The 19,575-nt window shown below is 38.4% G+C and overlaps 1 long non-coding RNA gene across 1 annotated transcript in view; it reads right to left on the bottom strand.

The window, feature by feature from the left end:
- The window catches only part of LOC148129746 (uncharacterized), a 503,505-nt gene that overhangs the window by 58,965 nt on the left and 424,965 nt on the right, over positions 1–19,575 (bottom strand). The gene's annotated exons all lie outside the window — the stretch shown is intronic.

Here is a 19,575-nt window from a genome sequence, read left to right as displayed (position 1 = left end):
TTAATATGCCACTGATAACCACTTTCTAATTATTCAGGAGGGTAATTCTTTGAATAAGAGGCCTTTTTCTGTACATTCTCAGGATACTTTTGATTTATCTCTCTTTTGAGTGGGATTTATTGTTCTGAGGAACAGAAGAGGATGGTGTTCTTAGATGGTTGTTTTTCCTGTTCCGTATCTTTCCATCATTCTGCTTCCTCACCTGAAAAAGCCCCCAAGGTGGAGTTCTTCCAGATTGTTTCTTTAAGATTTAATGTGAGAAGCTAAGAGAGGTTGTAAGCAAGCAAAGAGATAGATTCATAAATATTTCTCGACAATCTCATATCTTACGATCATTGCGAGAAACCTAGCCAGGAGAATTTCACTAAAAATGTTCTCTTTAGAGAGAAATAAAAAAATTATTTCCTATTAAAATAATTAGCATTTGTCAAAAGGAAATAGAAACTTTTGTCCCAACACTATGTCACAAAAGAATCTAAACTTCAGACTTGACATAGAAAAGCAGGTACAAATAATTTGGAGTCTTCCTGAGGTTTGGGGTGACAACTTCTGTCCATTCCAATTGTTGACTCTGTTGGCTGAAGCATAGGAGAGCTATACTTAAAGACAAGGGTATTGACCGTTGGCAACTTTAAGACTTGGACACTTCAATTCCCAGTATGGCTGGCTGGCTGGGAAATTTTGGGAGCTGAAGTCTTAAAATCACCAGGATTGGACACTTCTGAGATATCAGAAGACACCAGATTTGAATTTCTACCTTGTAAGGGGAAAGAAAGAAAAATAATGAAGGGATCCAATTAAAGAATAAGATTTGGATGTGGATTAATGACAATTAAGTCAAAAGTCAGGAGGGCAATTGACTGTAGATGGAATTTCCTATCAAAGAAGGAGAAGCTATGGGCAATTTTTCCCCATTGTTTTGTTATGAATTGTTAATATTACTGAAACAAGACAAAGTTAAACAATTAGGACCCAGAGATGTTGCTTTATTATATCTAAACACACACATATTCAAGACTTCCATGGGCCACTTATATAACTTACCCCAGCAGGACCATAATGGCAAAGGAGAAACAAAATTGTCCCATCTCAGCAAAATTGTAGAAGTTTATGAACCACAAATCAGTTGCACAAACTCATTTCTTTCTATTGGCAAGCAAGGAACCAGCAGGTCAAAGCATTTTTGGCACTAAAATATCTCCCACAGGATTAAATGTGGGCGATACTAGCTATTGTTCAGTTGGTTTTTGCCATTGAGCACTAACTCACTTGTAGCTCTAAATATTGCATACATTTCCATGTCAATAGGTCAGCAAGGATCCTTTGCTACAAGTTGTGCTGACTCCGCAAAGTTCAGGCACTCCATGTTGTTGTTATTGTTTGTTTCTACAGGTTGCAGAAATAGTCAATTTCATAGAAAGGGATAATTTTGTATTGACAGAGGTACCACTCAGCAGTCTCTGCACTGTTAGATTTTTAATGGATCATTTTTTAAAAAAAACAATGCTTTGCAAATTCATTAAGATTAATCTATATAGTTTATCCATATATGGAAGGCCAGTGTATAGAAATCCCCATATATCACATTAAATGGTCTCAGAATTAACTGAACGTCTGTTTGTACAATATAACAAATCCATAAATTATGTGAGTTCAGTTTACAAAGCACACACATACACATAAACATGCACACAAGAAATTCATCAAGCAAAGTTAGCATATTGCTTAAATTCAACCACTGGATTCTTGGGTGTCCCAATGTGCTTTTCAACAGGCAACTGGACTTTCTTGAGATGGGTGGCACATTAAACAAACAAATAAATAAATAATATCACCAGTGCTAGTTAAGGGAGTAGAGTGTGCTCTCATTTTATATATGTTGTTTACTGTTAGCTCAACAGCTCAGTCCAGGAACTACTAAGTCCATTCCCACCGACACGGATAGGGCAAGCCACTACAATGTACATAATGAAAGTAAACCCCACTCCTACTAGCACTGATGATGTTTCCTAATTTGGTAATGAAACATCTGCAAAAAAAAAATAACTAAGCTTAGAGAGCATCAAGGAGAGAGCACCAGTTGAACCCTGAGCTTCAAATATTTTTTTTCGATCACAAAAGTATCAGTTTTTTCCCAGCATTTTTTGGGGGTGAGTGGGTTGGGAAAAATACTTGAGAAATGGGGCAATCTCAGACATCTCAAGATTATATCAAGAACCATAGTGGCGCAGTGGTTAGAGTGCAGTACTGCAGGCTATTTCTGCTGAGTGCCAGCTGCCTGCAATTTGGCAGTTAAAATCCCACCATGCTCAAGGTTGACTCAGCCTTCCATCCTTCCAAGGTGGGTAAAATGAGGACCCAAATTGTTGGGGGCAATATGCTAATTCTATAAATCGTTTAGAGAGGGCCATAAAGCACTGTGAAGTGGTATGTAAGTCTAAGTGCTATTGCTATTACTTTTATATCAGCAACCTAATTTTTTCCCTCTTTCAATCTGAGGTTGTAGACAAGTGCTACAAATTGTAAATTTTTGAAGCATTTGAGGCAAAGACTGCTTGGAGATATACATATAGGGTTTATTCAGAGCTTCATATTCAATTTCCAAAAGATTGATGATTCTGTGACTTGGTTTGGAAACTGAACCCGGAGCTCTGCACAAACCTACATGCATGATTCCATGGAATATGTGATTTCTGTCTTTGGGATCAAAAGCATTTTTCAGACAAAAACAAAATTGGAAAATGTACCTGCAAATCTGGGAAGGAATGATAGAACATGGACAAAATGTTTTGGTTATCAATTTTATGAACATATCAGGATGCTGTTTTTCCAAGTTCGATGATTGATTCACTGATCCATTAATCCAGTATTAATTACTCTGATATGAAATTTCTCTATAAGAACAATAAGCTTCATGTTTGTTATCTCTTTAACCAGATATACCTAGAACTAGGAGAAAGATAGAAAGAACCTGGGGGCAGAGTCAAGAGAGGAATTAGCCTGAAGTCATTGCTTTCCCACAAATACTCTAAGTCCAATCTCTCTTGAATTCCCTTAACTATTTCCTAGTGCCAATTTGGTGCTGAGAGTTAGTTGATTAGATTATTGTGTATAGGCATGAGTAATAAATCAGTTTAACTGGAACTTAACATGTGGTGCTGATTTTTCATGCCTGACAAGTACCTCATACATATAAAGCATGCAATTCACCTTCCTGAATTATGTCCTTATTATTATACTACAGATATTCATATGTATTACAGATGTATTACAACATCTGTAAAAACACTGCTTAACTTCAGAAAGCTCTCTCTCAGAAAATCTCTCAGAGCTTAATGGGCAGGCAGAATCATAACTGAATGTCAGATAATTGGAGTAACTGCCGGAATCCTGACACAGGCTTAAGTTAGAGCTGAAGAACCGAAGAAGCTTCTTGGGTGAGAAAAAAAATGTCTTCAAAGAAAAACAAAAAGTCAAGTTACCTCTGGAAAAAGCACTTTTGGGACAACCATGACCTGGATGACAGAGATTCTCTATAGACAATCAGGCCTAAGTCACTTTAAAAAAAAAAAAAAGTTAACATGCAATCTTAAAATTATGGACTTAAAGCAAGTGAAGATTAGTACAAAATTTTCAATAAAAGTGTCATATATTTGTCATCATAGCTAATTTGAACCAAATATATTTTTGTTGGTAGTGTGTATATATATTGATTGATTGATTAGCCTATGGGACATATCAACGTACAGCCACAAATACATATTACCAATAAAATTCCAAACAAACATTGTATTGGTAGTGGATGACAGCTAACAGAGTTTACACCAAAGATCCTTCCTCTTATGTTGTAGATTCCCTCCTAATTAAAATTCTTGAGGGAAATTGGATATCATCTAAACATTAATACATACTATAAGCAAAAATATGTTCCCTAGGCCTTCATTTTTCTTAGTTCTAAAATATTGCTTCCTATTAAATCATTTATTTCCAGAATGCCATACAAAGGAAGATGTAATCTAGCTGCCTGCAGAACAAAATAAATATGACCTTTAGATTTGCTGCACAACATTCTATGAAACATTAACATGTTTAGAAGATAGTAGAGAACTCTGCTAGTGTCATTCATTGCTGGACATGGTGATTATGAATATTTCCAAGGAAAGATGGATTGAAAATGGAACAGTGTGGCCTAAGGAAAATTTCTCAAGATGATTAAGAACAAAAACAGAAGTGGTAAATGAACCGTTAATCCCATACTTGTTAATTCTCTATTTTCTTTATTTTCTAAAGCACCTGAAGGCCAGACAAGGATGGATGGAAACTAAACAAGGAAATATTCAGCCTGGAAATAAGGAGAAACTTTCTGACAGTGAGAACAATCAACCAATGGAACAGCTTGTCCTTGGAAGTTGTGGGAGCACCATCACTTGAGACTTTAACAGATAACGGATAATCAGAGTTGGAAGGGACCTTGTAGGTCATCTAGTCCAACCCCCTGCCCAAGTGGGAAACCCTACACCATTTCTGACAAATGGCAGTCCAATCTTTCTTGAAAGTCTCAAGTGATGAAGCTCCCACAACTTCTGAGGGCAAGGTGTTCCATTGATTGATTGTTCTCACTGTCAGAAAATTTCTCCTTATTTCCAGGTTAAATCTCTCCTTGATCAGTTTCCATCCATTATTCCTTGTCTGGCTTACAGGCGCTTTAGAAAATAGCTTGACCCCTTCCTCCTCTCTGTGGCAGCCCCTCAAATATTGGAAGACTGCTATCATGTCTCCTCTGGTCCTCCTCTTCACTAGAGTAGCCAAGCCCAGTTCTTGTAACTTTCAAGAAGAGATTGGACTCCCATCTGTCAGAATTGGTGTAGGGTCTCCTGCTTGGGCAGAGGGTTGGACTAGATAACCTACAAGGTCCCTTCCAACTCTGATTATCTGTCTGTTTAATTCCACATTTATATCCCCATTTTTTAAAATTGAATTTTCTTTTTTTCTGAAAGAACTTTCCTTAAATCACTAGCTGTTTTTATTTAAGCCTCGGTTACAAATTCCAGCTGCCCATAAACCCCAAACTCCTAGTCCAGTTGATATGAGATATCACTACTAAAAAGCTGTACAGGTAAGTTCTCCACTTACAACCTTTCATTTAGGGACCATTCAAAGTTACAACAACACTGAAAAAAGTGACTTATGAGCTTTTTTTCACACTTATGACCATTGTCCCACGGTCATTTGACCCAAATTAGACTATTAGAACTGGCATGTATTTATAATGGTTGCAGTGTCCTGGGATAACCTTCTGACAAGCAAAGTCAATGGGGAAGCCAGATTGACTTAACAACTGTGGCAAAACAACTGCAAGGGAAACTTTGGGTTCAATTGCCATCGTATGTTGAGGACTACTATACTCAATGGGAGTAAGTAAAATTATGAGATACACAAAACTTTTTTTTAACATAGTGTATCGTCATGCCAACATAGCCAGTAGATTCTTTACTTGCCTTTCTGTAGTCAAGCTGGATGGCCTCTGTGGGAATGGGAATAGCCTATTGAACGAGATAGGATTTTGGTATAAACCAGCAGGGTTCTCATGTTCTTATGTTAACCACTTTTTGCTAAAAAGAAAGATAAATCTTTTCGCTGCTCTTTAGCGAGGTTCACTTGTCCCAGCTGTTTAGGTTCACCGCAGGCAGTAAAACCCCTTTCAAAGCCTGATTAGATGAGAACCCTCAGAAACATTGGGATTTGCGAGACTTAATTCTCTCCACGGTGTGGTCAAGCCTTAATAACAACACAAAAGCTAAGCCCCATTCTTACATTCTAGATAGACACCAATAGCATTTTAATATGTTAGAAGGTACAAGTCAATTTGACATATTAAGGAACTCATGGGTTATAATGCATTGGTGACACAGAATGTTATCAAATGCAATCATCAACACAGTATGCAGTTGTGTGTATACATGTGAACTATGCGCACACAATTTTATCGAGAGAGAGAAAATGCTGAGTGGAAACAGAATGAAATTATTATTGCTGTATTTTCTTTTTATTTTACAGTGATCGTGTCTTAGCATAATCGGTGAATTGTGCTTTAGACACTTGTTGGCGCAGTGGTTAGAATGTAGTACTGTAGGCTGTTTCTGCTGACTGCCGGCTGACAGCAATTTGGCAGTTTGATCTGTCCGACTCAAGGTTGACTCAGCTTTCCATCCTTCCGAGGCTGGTAAAATAAGGACCCAGATGCTTGGGGGCAAGAGGCTGACTCTGTAAACCGCTTAGAGAGGGCTCTAAAGCACTACGAAGCAGTATATAAGTCTAAGCGCTATGCTAAATACTATTTATCACTCACATGTTTTCAGAATAGTTAAAATATCTAGACTAACTACACATAAGTTGTGTTTTTAAAGTTACCCTCATTATGGCCTAAAGCATCATTATATTTGAGTTAATTTCATTTTCATACAAAGAAATTCAAACACAATTTACCAGTCCTTTAATGTATCTCGTAATAAAGAGGAGGGGGTAGTGCTCAGGTGAAAACTTCTCTCATTAAACTGCCAATTTTGCACACTTCTAAGATATTAAGTATTGAGTATCTGCTGTGAAGTTCCCATGCCTTTCATCAGCTTCTAGTCAATCATACCTACATTCTGACAGACAATTACCTCCAGCATTCATCAAACACATTTGAATCAAATCAGCTGTCAGAATAGGAAGTCAAAAATTAAGAGAGAAATGTGTATGCCACCGGATGAGTAAACTGAGACCATTTGGCTTTTCCAGATGACAATCTGGATAAATTAGTTCAATCCGGTTCAATCCATTAACACTGGAAAAACTGGGTTGAGTTCAGACCTCATTTCTGAAGTACTTTTTTTCCATTCCAAAATAATAATTACTTTCTCCACCTTTGTGGCGGTGAGTGCACTGTTTTCTGAATAACTCTTCTGAATAACTCACAAAATTCAGAGGGATGACTATCTTACATTGTCCCTTTTTTCTGTTGTTAAAAAGCTCTCCCCCACTCAGAACAAATTAAGAGTTTACTTCCTCCTTTCTTAGGACACAAACCTGCACAGTTGGGTCAGTGTAAAGGATGATAAACACCCCCCACATTATTGCATTAGTTTCATATGCATATGTTTTTCTCTCTCTTTGTTTTTAAAGATTGGGAGCTTGAACTTGGAAAAGAGGGAATACAGATCCTGTCTTCCATCAGGAATGGAGGTCCAGTCTAATTGCCCTACTGATGGTTGGTTCTTATTTTATTACTGTAATTTATATGCAGGTAGTCCTTGACTTATGACTACAACTGAGCTCAAAATTTCTTTCTTTTTTTTTTGTAAATTTTATTTGAGTTTTCACAAAGAGAAAAAAAATACAAATAAAACATCTTTTTTGAAAGCAGCATAATCCCGGGTTACATTTCTTCGTATAGACACAAATTCAGGTTCATGCTCATTTTTATATTCTATTCCATATCTTATTACTATTTTACATGTTCTGCATAGCTTCTCCCCTCTTTTAATTTTCTCGATTTTATTTTAATTATCTCATCTCAATTCAAATCATTGTATTTATATTTTTTGTCTGTCCTGTTTCAATTATCTTTTCTCATTAAACAAAATTTCTCCTGTAGTTACTGATTGGAGTATGACGCCTTTATATCTTTTCCCTAAAGTTGTAACATTCAATATAATACATAACTTCCACTCGGATTCTGCTTGATACATTCTTAAAATACACACTGTATTCTTAAAAAAAGAAAAAAAATTATAAATATATATAATTAAAACAACATTCCATTCCAATTCAATTCTATCATTAATATTAATATTCATTAAAGTCTTAACATCATTAACATTACTTTTCAATTAAATATCATACTTCTATGGGAACAATTATAAACTTTCCATAGTTAATTCCCCCCCTCTTCACTTATATTTTATAAAACATTGACTAATTAAAGTGTTCCCGTTCCTTCCTAATTCAATTTTCTCATTTATTTTATTTCACTTATTTTATTCACAAACATTTCACTAAATTACACTAACTATTTTATCCCTCATTTTAATCATACGTTGTTTCCAATTTTCTAAAGTTATTTCTATTACTAATATAACAATACAATCTTATGTACCTTTACAGAATCCCTTTTTCAGTTAGATTTTAACCCATTATCTCTAAATAGGTCCTGTTTCTCTATATCTTGCTCCGGTCCTTTGTAACTTCTTTTCCTTTCCTTCTTCCCTCTCTTCTTCTCTCTCCTCTTTTTACCCCCTTGTCTCTCTACCTCTATTTCTCTCTTCTGTATTCCCTTTTCTGTTGCTTTCCAGTATTATACTTATTTTTCGAATTATTTTTCTTTTTTTGTTGTTGTTTTTTTAAGTCTTAAATTCTCCATTCTCTTTCCCCCCTTTCCTTTTTCTTCCCCACATAGAATTACTTGTTCATTAAAGATGGCTTCTTCTTTGTCCCAGTCTTCTTGTTTTGCAGTCTTTTCTTGTTGTTTCTCATAGTTCCAAATCTCCATTTCTAAGACTTGAAAAATGAAGCCAAAAGAACCCTTCCCTTCTTGTGCATCTTCTTTGTACTTTTTAAGTTCCATTTTCAATTCATCCAGAAGTGGTGCCATTGTATAAATTTTTTAAACAACCACCCGATTGATTTTAGTCATTCAAATATAATAACCAAAAATCCAAAAATCACCAAATAATCCAAATACACACAAGCTGTTTCTTTTTTGCTCTTTTTTTTTTTAACCAAGCTGGTTAAAGAGATGTAGTGGGACTACAACTCTGAATTGCAAACCTGTTACTTCAGGGGAAGTAAAACCTCATCTACAGTAATAGATGGAACATCTGTGACCCCCAATAGAGTTTGTATCTTGCTAGGATGCAATCTACATTTGCATCAGTGGTGGTATTGTACTGGTTCAGCCTGGTTCTGGCGTACTGGTAGTGCCGAAGATCTGCAGAGACCGAACCAGTTCTGTCTGAGGAGCTGCTGTTGGGTCCACCTGCCTGCCCAGGCTCCCATACCGGCCTTTATTCCCTGCTTTTGAAGCACAGCTGCTTTGCTCAGAACAGCAGATTGCTGCGCGTCAGCTGCTGAAGTGACAGGGAGAGTGCAGGATTGCAGGAGGTGAGTCGGAAAGTCTCTGTGCAGGGGTGGGATCCTACAGGTTCGCACCTATTCGCTAGAACCGGTTGTTAACATTCTAAGCAGTTCGGAGAACCGGTTGTTAGAAGAAATTACTGGCCTAATCCTGTAAGGAAGGCAGGAAGGAAACATTCTGGTGTTGCTTACAGAAACTGCCTCTCTGTTAACCCTTATTACATTCTTGGCAGGACTAGACTTCCTGTCTCAGGAACTTCTCTGGAGTTTTTTTCCCCTCTTTTGATGGTACTTTGCTTGTGTGGAGTGACCATTCAAAGTTACAATGGCACTGGAAAAAGTGACTTATAACCATTTTTCACACTTATGACTATTGCAGCATCCCCACAGTCAGGAGAGGCCAGGTGAAGTGATGCGTGCCCCGATGTGAGTGATGTTGAGTTGGCCGTGCCCAGCCAGTCACATTACCACCAAGCCACACCCACCAACTAAGACACGCCCACAGAACCGGTTGTTAAAAAAGTTGAATCCCACCCCTGTCTCTGCGCCTGTGCAAAGTGCACATTTGGCATGTGCACACAAAGTACACATGCAAAGCCGCACCCACTGAACCAGTGGTAAACTATTTTGAAATGCACCACTGATTTGCATATATAAAGAAATGTATTAATAAGTCCCTGGTTTATGATACCTATTGTTAAAATATTATACAGCAGCTTTCCATTTTTAGTTCCATTTTACTCCTAGATTCTTTTGCTTTTGTAAAAGATCTTCTAATCTGCAAAGCCTCTATTGTAATGAAACCTTGATTTTGTTTGTCAAGCTAGCAGTAACAAGTGTGCCTCAAGGCTGAAATGTGCTTTATGGTTAACACTTTCATTAGTTGAAAAGCAAGATTCCCTATTATAGTGTAAAAGGCATTTGTTTTAAACAAGGTATAGAGAAGCTAGAGTAACAGTGTTGGTTTTGCACAACAATGGCATCAAATCACGGTGTCAGATGAAGTTTTATTGGCGGGCACTGAATTACATGAGGGCAAGATACTATCTAGCAAATTATTGTTATGGCTGTACATATTTAAGTCCAGTTTTCATTATTGCAGATAACAACAAAAGCTTTATGAGAAGTCTTGCGAATGGGAGAAAAGGCACCAGAAAGATGTTAACAAAAACCAACTGTTGATATTCTTTTCCCAAGTTGACAAAGAATTTATGGAAAGATAGAAATCAAAACATGTTCTTCCTTCTCTTACCATTTCCTTTGAGACAAACAATCTGTTGCTATTGAAAAAAGTTGGGCCAATGGATCATGCACATCCATTAAGTATATCACACAAGATAAGAGTCCAGATTATATGACTAAGTATACCAAAAAGCAAGAGAGATTAAACACTTTAATTAAGGAATAGGGTATTTCCAAATGGGAGAGTGTAGGGCTATGTATGTATGTATGTATGTATGTATGTATGTATGTATGCATGTATTTATTTATTTATTTATTTATTTATGTACACACACAGACACACACACACACACACACACACACACACACAAAATTAAATTCCATGCATTCCTTAAGGTAAGCTTATAAATGAGAAACATTCCTTTTTTACTTATGGTCCCAGATCAATCAAAATGGGAGGAAACTTCCAGTAGATATTAACAGAGGATAGAATTGAGATTATGTGAAGTATTAGTACTGATTTTCAATGCCTTGGTAAGACCAAACCTGGAATACTGCATCCAGTTTTGGTCACCACAATGTAAAAAAAAAAAAAAAAGACGTTGAGAGTCTGGAAAAAGTGCAGAGAAGAAAACCAGGATGATTAGGGGTCTGGAGGCTAAAACTTATAAAAAACACTTGCAGGAATGGGGTATTCTAGCTGAATGAAAAGAAGGCCTAGGGGGAGACATGAAAGCAGTATTCCCATATCTCAGGAGCTGCCACAAAGAAGAGGGAGTCAAGCTATTCTCCAGAGCACTGAAGGCAGGACAAGAGGCAATGGATGAAAAACTAATCAAGGAGAGAAGCAACCTGGGATTAAGGAGAAACTCCCTGACAGTGAGAATAATTAACCAGTGGAACAGCTTGCCTTCAGAAGTTGTGGGTGCTTTGTTACTGAAAGTTTTAAACAAGAAATTGAACAGCCATTTGTTCAAAACAGTATAGGTTCTCCTGGTTCTGCAGCAGTGGTGGGATTCAAATTTTTTTACTACCGGTTCTGTGGTCGTGGCTCTGTTGGCATGGTGTGGCTTGGTAGGCATGGCTTGGTGGGTGTGGCAGGGGAAGGTTACTGCAAAATCCCATTCCCTCCCTACCCCACTAACCTGGTTTCCAGCTCCATTCTCCTGTGCAGGGCAACCAAAGAAGACCCAGCCGATCACTGGGACTCCCTCCCTTCAAATGATAAGAATGAACTTCTGAAAACTGGTTACTTCAAAATGAATTCTTTATTGAAAAGGAAGTTATCCAGGCACTAGTCAAAGCAGGGTCTGATATCCTTCCAAGCATGCAGCTTAGATAAAGGGAGTTAGAATCCCTCCCCTTAGTCCGGTGTGGATTTCATCAATACAAAGAAGCAACATGTTAATTCCCCTACCCCCTGTTTTCTGGGAAAGTAGTTGAGAAGAGCTTCCCAGGAAGTTTCTTTTGGAGCTGGAATTTTTATGGCTCCTTCTCCTCTTGCTATCTCTCCAAGAGGTGACAAGTTTCCAGGCACCTGGGCTCCAGTTCCCAGTTGTATATCATGTGCAAGTTATACAGATTCAGTACAAGAATTAAGACATTCAGGTTACATAAAAAAGGAGTACTTGTACCAACTCCCCCCCCTTTTCTTCTTCCATTGAAGAATGGCAGATACACGGATCTGACACTGCCCTTTTAAGCATGCAAACTCCTGGCAGATAAGAACTACACGACCCCCCACATCAACAACCTAAAATTTAAACAAAGAAACAAATAAGGTACCGTAGAATATATTAATTCACACAAATCATACCTGCCTTGGCTTATCTTTCATTCCAGCTGAAGACCTCTGAAAATAGCAAGTCTTCACAGCTATCCAGAAGTCCAAGAAGGTCAGGGCCTTCTGGAACTCGGCGGGGAGGCTATTTCAAAGAGTAGACACCACAACAGAGCCAGTATTATGTCATCATTTAAACCTAAATGGGGCTAGAGTTTTTTAACAATGTGGTATTATAGGGTCCCATGAGTATGAGATCGATGAGAATTAAAAAAAGTAAGAACTCCCTTGGGGTGAGCCTAATGCTTGCCCGTATAGTTTTACAAGAAATAATGTGGAAATGTTTCTTATCATCATCTTCTAGAATGTTTCCCCTCTCCAACTTTCCAGTTTAATCTGCAACCATGGGATGTGCCAGTAGTTTTCAAGTACTAATCAGGTTGTCGCGGCCAATGGAATTATTTTTAAATAAAAGATTCAGAAGTGTATTCAGAACTAAGACTTGTAACATGTCACTGATTGTATCCAAGCAGTAACCTGGAATAACAGGATGTTCATGGATTTTTCCTTTTTTAGCTATATTGTTTTCAAGAAATAATTGACTGGGTATATATAATTTGATGAATTGTTAACCATGTTTAAGCCACAGTGATGAAGCTGAAGCAAGATACTAAGTCCTACTCATAGAAATCTATCAATGACATCCATATATGTTGACACAAGGATGAGGCAGAGAGGGAAATTGTTGCAACAGCTATTAAAAAGTGAATATGTTTGATACCTTATTGCCATATGGATGAATGCACAAAATTGTGTGTTATAAGAAGCAGGATTTCCAGCTGCAGAGAAGAATCAAACACAAAGATTGAATTTTGATTGATTCCCATATGAACCTAGGTTCTTGATTGCAACCTTCTGCCAATGTGTGAATGTTCTCCATTTCTTTGAAACACTTTCCCACATATACCACTACCAAAAGTAAAATTTGAAGACAAGAAAAAAAAAGAAACCAAAGTAGCTATGAAACGAAATTGCAGAGCAAGAAAACCTCTCTGGGGAACACAAGACTTATATAATTTCTTCTTTCACAAAATGCCCGAGCTGACATTATTTCCAGTCAATTCCTACATAGCTAAAACTTTTCCTGTCCTTTGATACTTTACGTTTTCCACAGCTGTTCAATGTTGGAATTATAAAATCTATAATTGAACATTATGCATTTGAGAATGCAGCCCTATACAGCCTCATACTATTTAACTGTTAATTTTAAAAGCTAAAAAGAACATGATTATGTGGGAGAGAAACAGAAAATGGGGAAAATAAGTTAGAGTTAATCAGAGAGAGATTGAGTAGAAAAATAATTTTAGAAACAGTGACATGGCTTTTTACAATTTATTTATTTATTTATTTATTTATTTATTTATTTATTTATTTGATTTGCCAATTGTTTACAAGATAATAAGTATAAATGTCTTAGGAAAGGGGTGAGGTCAATAGTAGACAGTCTAAGGTTAAAGTTTTTGGGGTTTGGGGAAGAAACTACAGAGTCGGGTAGAGTATTCCAGACATTGACCACTCTATTGCTGAAGTCGTATTTCCTGCAATCAAGTTTGGTGCGGTTTACTTTGAGTTTATATCTATTGTGTGCTCTTGTGTTGTTATGGTTGAAGCTGAAGTATTCATTGACAGGTAGAACATTGCAATGTATGATTTTGTATACCATGCTTAAGTCAGACCGAAGACGGCGTAATTCAAGGTTTTCTAGTTCTAGAATTTCAAGTCTGGTGGCATAAGGTATTCTACAGCGAGTAGAGGAGTGGAGAACTCTTCTTGTGAAATATTTCTGGACTTTCTCAATTGTGCTAATATCAGATACGTAGTGTGGATTCCAGACTGATGAACTGTATTCGAGTATTGGTCTAGCAAATGTTTTGTATGCTCTGGTTAGTAGTGTGATATTACCAGAGAAAAAGCTACGTAGGATTAGGTTATTATGGTAGGCATTGTAACAGCCGTACTGTTAGCTGTCCAATAGTTAAGTGTGATGACTGGGGGCGTGGCACAAAGACAACACAGTCAAATAAGCAAGAAGAGTCCCTTTATTATTTCCAACTTTGCCCCCAATGTCCAGGTTGCCTTCAGCTGGAGAAAAAACTCTCCCAAGTTTTTCCACAGTCTTTAAGTGGAAGAAATTCAGTCCAAAAACTAAGTACATACAAACTGTAAATAAAAATCCACACAAACCACGCTGCAGTAATTAACTTGACAAAGCAGGAGAAGGAATTGCAGACTTGAAAGCCTAGCAAAACACACAGTTGGGAAGACGCCAGGAACCCAGATAAGCCTCGACGATACCAGATAATTCACAATTTGCTTCCAACAACTTTGCTGTGTGCAGCTTCCCCTTTTAAACAGTGTGTTCCCTGTTATGTCTGGGAGATCGGTCCCGGGTAGATCGGGCCCAGGTAGATCGGGCCGCATTGTGACGCGAGACTCGAAGTGCACATTCAGCTCTTTATTGAATATACAGTTAGGTACAGGACCTGCGCTCAGCGCGGCTTTTCTTATAGAGCCGGCCGGCGGCTCGGCGGCCAATGACAGGGCTTTGAATCTCCCGCGATCGGCTCGGCCAATCGCGGGAGGTTCTTAGCGCACCAATCACGGCCGCTCAGTTGACCAATCAAATTGCGGCCCGTGTGGACCAATCGGATTGCGAGGTTTGGAGAATGCTAATATAGAACATTCCCAGCTGCAGCTAATGAAGGGAATCAGGGCCCTTTCCTCCCCCATAAGCCACGCAACTCACGTTGTTCCCTTCTCCTTTCCTCCCTGTGTGCCCTAGGATGAAGAGGGGGGTCTTCCTCTGAATTCCCTCTCCCTTGCTCTACCTCTCCCCTGCTCTGCCCACCCGGCCTTTGCCCTTCCCCAGTTTCTTCCACAGCCAACGGAACCACACTCTCACTCCCTGTCAGCTGCTCAGCCTCCCCCTCCAAATCAGATTCCGACAGGGGCATGACAGTTAAGTAGCATGCATAAAGGCTTTGTTCAACAAATTAAGCTAAACATGATTTATTTATTTGTATCCCACCTTTATTTATTTTTTACAAATAACTCAAAATGGTGAACATATTCAACCCACCTTCCTCTTCCTATTTGCCCCACAAGGGGTATCAAACTCATGTCATCACGGCGTCGCCACATGATGTATTGGGACTTTTTTCCCTTCATTAAACTGGGTGTGGGTGTGGCTAGTGCATGACACATCTGGCCCGTGGGCCGGGAGTTTGACAGCTCTGCCTCACAACAACCATTCTGTAAGGTAAGTTGGGTTGAGAGAGAATGACTGGCCCAAACTCAGCAGCTGGCTTTCATAGTTAAGGCAGAACTAGAACTCACCATTTCCTGGTGATTGGCCTAAAGTCACCCAGCCAGCTTTCATGGCTAAGGTAGGACTAGAACTCAGAATCTCCCAATTTTTAGCCTGGTACCTTAACCATTAGACCAAACTGGTTTGCTGAGAAAGTCATAATTAATTGGGACCAATAAGCCATGGATTTTAAGAGTACGTCATGGGCACTTTCAAAATGGTTTCATCACAAAACTCTATTATGAGAAGATATACTAAAGAGTTACCTCCTCCCTTAAACTCCTAGGATGTTGACTATTTCCACAGCTTGTTTTGACCTTTTTTTTCTCACTAAGAAAAGTTTTTTTTTAATGTTTATCACAATGTTTTAGAGATCTCCTTTACATCCCTAGACATTAGTTTATACTTAAGACTGATACTGGCTTCCTGATTGCAATTGGATCATATCAGATACTAAATATCTTACTGTGAAAATCCGCTTTAAAAATTTATTGGGATGAAAAGGTATCTATTGCTCAGGAAAGCTCATGGAAACAGAAGGCTGTAAATTGTGAGAAATATTGACACAAATGATATTCTCATTTACAGGATAATGTCATGATATAAATAATGCAAAGGACAACCAGAGTGGAAATTTAATCTGCAACATGCAATGTATACCTCACTGAGGTCTGGTAAAATCAAAGGTTTACAGTTCATAACAGAAATATTTGCACAACAACCTAATCATGAATTTTATTCCCTCCTTGGACTCACACAATATTTTAAATCATTAACTAATCAGCCTACTTTAAAAAGCATTCTAAGCTTACATGCAAAGATACCCAGAATTAAAACTACTACACATAGGATGTTACACAGATGCAATGCGAACTCTTTCACTATCATGATTAACTATTAACTGTTAGACAAATGCAGCTAAGAAAATAATTGTATTGTTGTAATATTATTCTCCATTGACCAGAGAAATTCCTAGGAGCCAAATACAGATAGTCTTCCGCTTATGACCACAATTGATCCCAAAGTTTATGTTGCTAAATGAGAAATGAGTGAGTCTTTCCCCTTTTTACAACTTTTCTTGCAATTTGTTAAGTGAATCACTGCCGTTATTAAATTAGTAATCCAGTTGTTAAGTGGATCTTATGACCCCAGGACACTGCAATTGTCATAAACAGGAGGCAGTAGCCAAGTGTCTGAAGTTTGACCACGTGGCCCTGGGGATGCTGCAACAACCATAATTGTGAAAAACAGCCATAAAGTACATTTTTTCAATGCTGTTGTAACTTTCAGATCATCACTAAATGAAGCATTGTAAGTTAAGGACTACGTGTATAAAAACTTAGCTGAATCTGCCAAAAATACATTATGCATTCTGATGCTACCCTATAGCAACTACTCTGTAGTTTCCAAAGGAAAACATAGATAAGGTGAGATAAATCATCATTTACCCTTTTTCTATCTCCCTTGAAAACAGATACAGTAGAGAAAATTCAGTGGACAAATTCCTTGTGTGTCTAATCATACTTGCCAAATAATGTTCAATTCAATTGCCATATTGTCTGTTTAAGCAATTCGTATGGACTGCAGTGATTTGGAATTGCTGAACATGCCTACAGAGATCTCATGCCATCCAACAAAATAATAGTTAACACAACCAGGCAATGTATGATATGTTGCATTAATTTGAGCTTCTTTGGTGCAGTGTAAATATATCAGAGGAGTAACTGAGAAATAATGGAAGATATACACTCAGTATTCACCATAACCTACCAGATATTGACAGATGATTCACTTCCAGTAAGAAGGAATTCATTGAAACAACCAAAGCTTGTTCTCCCAGAAGACTTTTAGCTTGACACATTTACACCAAAGTATCACTCAGTCCTCCCAAGTAATTAATGTAATAGTATATAATTAGCAAATGGAACCCTACTTTATCAAATTAACCCAGGGTTCTATACTCAACAATACATTAAATTACAAACAAATCACATCAGCAAGAGTGGAAGAATATGCTATGATAAAACGTAATTAGTAGGTGGTTCAGTCTGCTGATGAATATATTTCTGAGAAAAATGTAGGAAGTGGAGAATGGAAAGGCAGATTTCCATCTTCAGAGGAAATGACCTTGAGATGATTCACATGCTATGCTAAGAAGAAGAAAAAACCCTACTGAGTTCATACACAATGCAATATCAAAACCAATTGCTATTTAGGTTCTCAGGTTCTGTTCCCTGGAACAGTAAGAAGGTTACAAGAAAAGCATAGACTGTCCAATAATATACAGGGGAAGGTATGTCCCTAGGCCTTGACATGAACTGTATGTCAAACTTCAAAATGTACTCTGTTGTCGCAGCCAGTTTTTCATTTCTCAGTTTAGAATAGAATAGAATAACAGAGTTGGAAGGGACCTTAGAGGTCTTCTAGTCTAATCCCTTGCTTAGGCAGGAAACCCTACACCACTTCAGACAAATGGTTATCCAATCTCTTCTTAAAAACCTCCAGTGTTTGAGCATTCACAACTTCTGGAGGCAAGTTGTTCCACTGATTAATTGTTCTAACTGTCAGGAAATTTCTCCTTAGTTCTAAGTTGTTTCTCTCCTTTTTCAGTTTCCATCCATTGCTTCTTGTCCTGCCCTCAGGTGCTTTGGGGAATAGCTTGACTCCCTCCTCTTTGTGGCAGTCTCTGAGATATTGGAACACTGCTATCATGTCTCCTCTAGTCCTTCTTTTTACTAGACTAGACATACCCAGTTCCTGCAACCCAAATTGGAACTTGTATATGTCTACAAACTAGACATATCCAAGTTCCAGCTTGCCACAGACTATGGGGGGAGGGAAAGGTTTGGAATGCTAGCCCCAGACAACAACAAGAAATCATCCCATGGGCACCAAGTGTTGTGGTCCCCCCAGCAGCCTGCGGAGACAGCAGCAGAGTCGGATAGTGCGGTAGAACATGGGTCAGTCTGGGAGTCTGGAGAGGACTCGGACAATGGTCCTGCATCTGATACAGAGATGGGGCCAGGGCCTCCTGGGAGTTACATGCTGACTTTGGAGCCTTCAGAATGTGACAGCAGTGAGGCAGAGGAACAAGGGGAGCCTGTTCCCAGTGCGCGCTTGTGCAGAGCTGCCAGAGGCAAGAGCAGTTAAGACAAAAGGGGCAATTTGGGAGTAAGGCTTGAAGGTGATTGCCCCTCCCACAAGATATAAAGGAGGACCAAAGGGACAGGAACCTTTGCAGGAAGCAACGTTGTTCGCTCTGTTCAGAATAAACCTTGAAACTCTGTGTGGACTTTGTACTTTATTAGGCTTTTTTCAGTTACTTTGGCACTTTAGTTGTTGGCAGCAATTCAAAGGAGATAAAGGTGGATGCTTATTTCGAGAGACTGTTTAGGACTCATTACGGGCTGGGAATGAACGTAATTCCCAGCCGTTGAAATAAAACAAGAGTTATTTTAACTAAGCATGTGCTTAAGTATGGTCTCAGGAAGCCTTGGTCAGAACATCAAGGTTACCTCAACAGATGTTTGGCAAGGGCTTGAAGGAGTTGCCATAGTGACACCTGAACACCTAATTGGACAATGTGTTCAATGTCGAAGGAGGGGAGAAAAGAATTCATTCCTTAATTAGGCGAAACCTGTGGGAACTACTTAGAGTTGGTTTTGCTTCATGAGTGCCAAAATTATGTATTCAATAAAGTTATGTTTAAAGAGATCCGATTGTCTCAATTTGCTGGCTTGGTTGGGTTCAGTCAGAACTTTGACACTAGTTCCCATTGTTTCCAATCAATATAGCCTAATGCAGAAGGCTGTTTAGAGTTACTCAGCTGACTTTAATTAAACCATCAATTGTTAGTGGTTAAGGCTTCAGGCTAGAAACTAGGAGATGGTGAGTTCTAGCTGTGCCTTAGGCTTTAAAGCCAACTGGGTGGCTCTGGGCTGAGAGTCCCTGTCTCTCAGACCGACTCCTCTCACAGGGTTGCTGTTGAGGGGAAAATACAGTGCATTCAGAAAGTATTCAGACCCACTTCACTATTTCAGTTTTTTTTTTTCCTTTTTAATAAATTTACAGGCATTTCTAAAATTCTGTTTTCACTTTGTCCTTATGGGGTACGGAGTATAAATTAATG

This window comes from Notechis scutatus, chromosome 10 (genome assembly GCF_049901735.1).
Source record: "Notechis scutatus isolate UNSWTSFEM ecotype Mainland chromosome 10, rNotScu1.2, whole genome shotgun sequence".
NCBI classification, from domain to species: domain Eukaryota; kingdom Metazoa; phylum Chordata; class Lepidosauria; order Squamata; family Elapidae; genus Notechis; species Notechis scutatus.
Note: the sequence above shows the minus strand (reverse complement) of the source record. Positions and strands in the feature narration are given on the sequence as shown.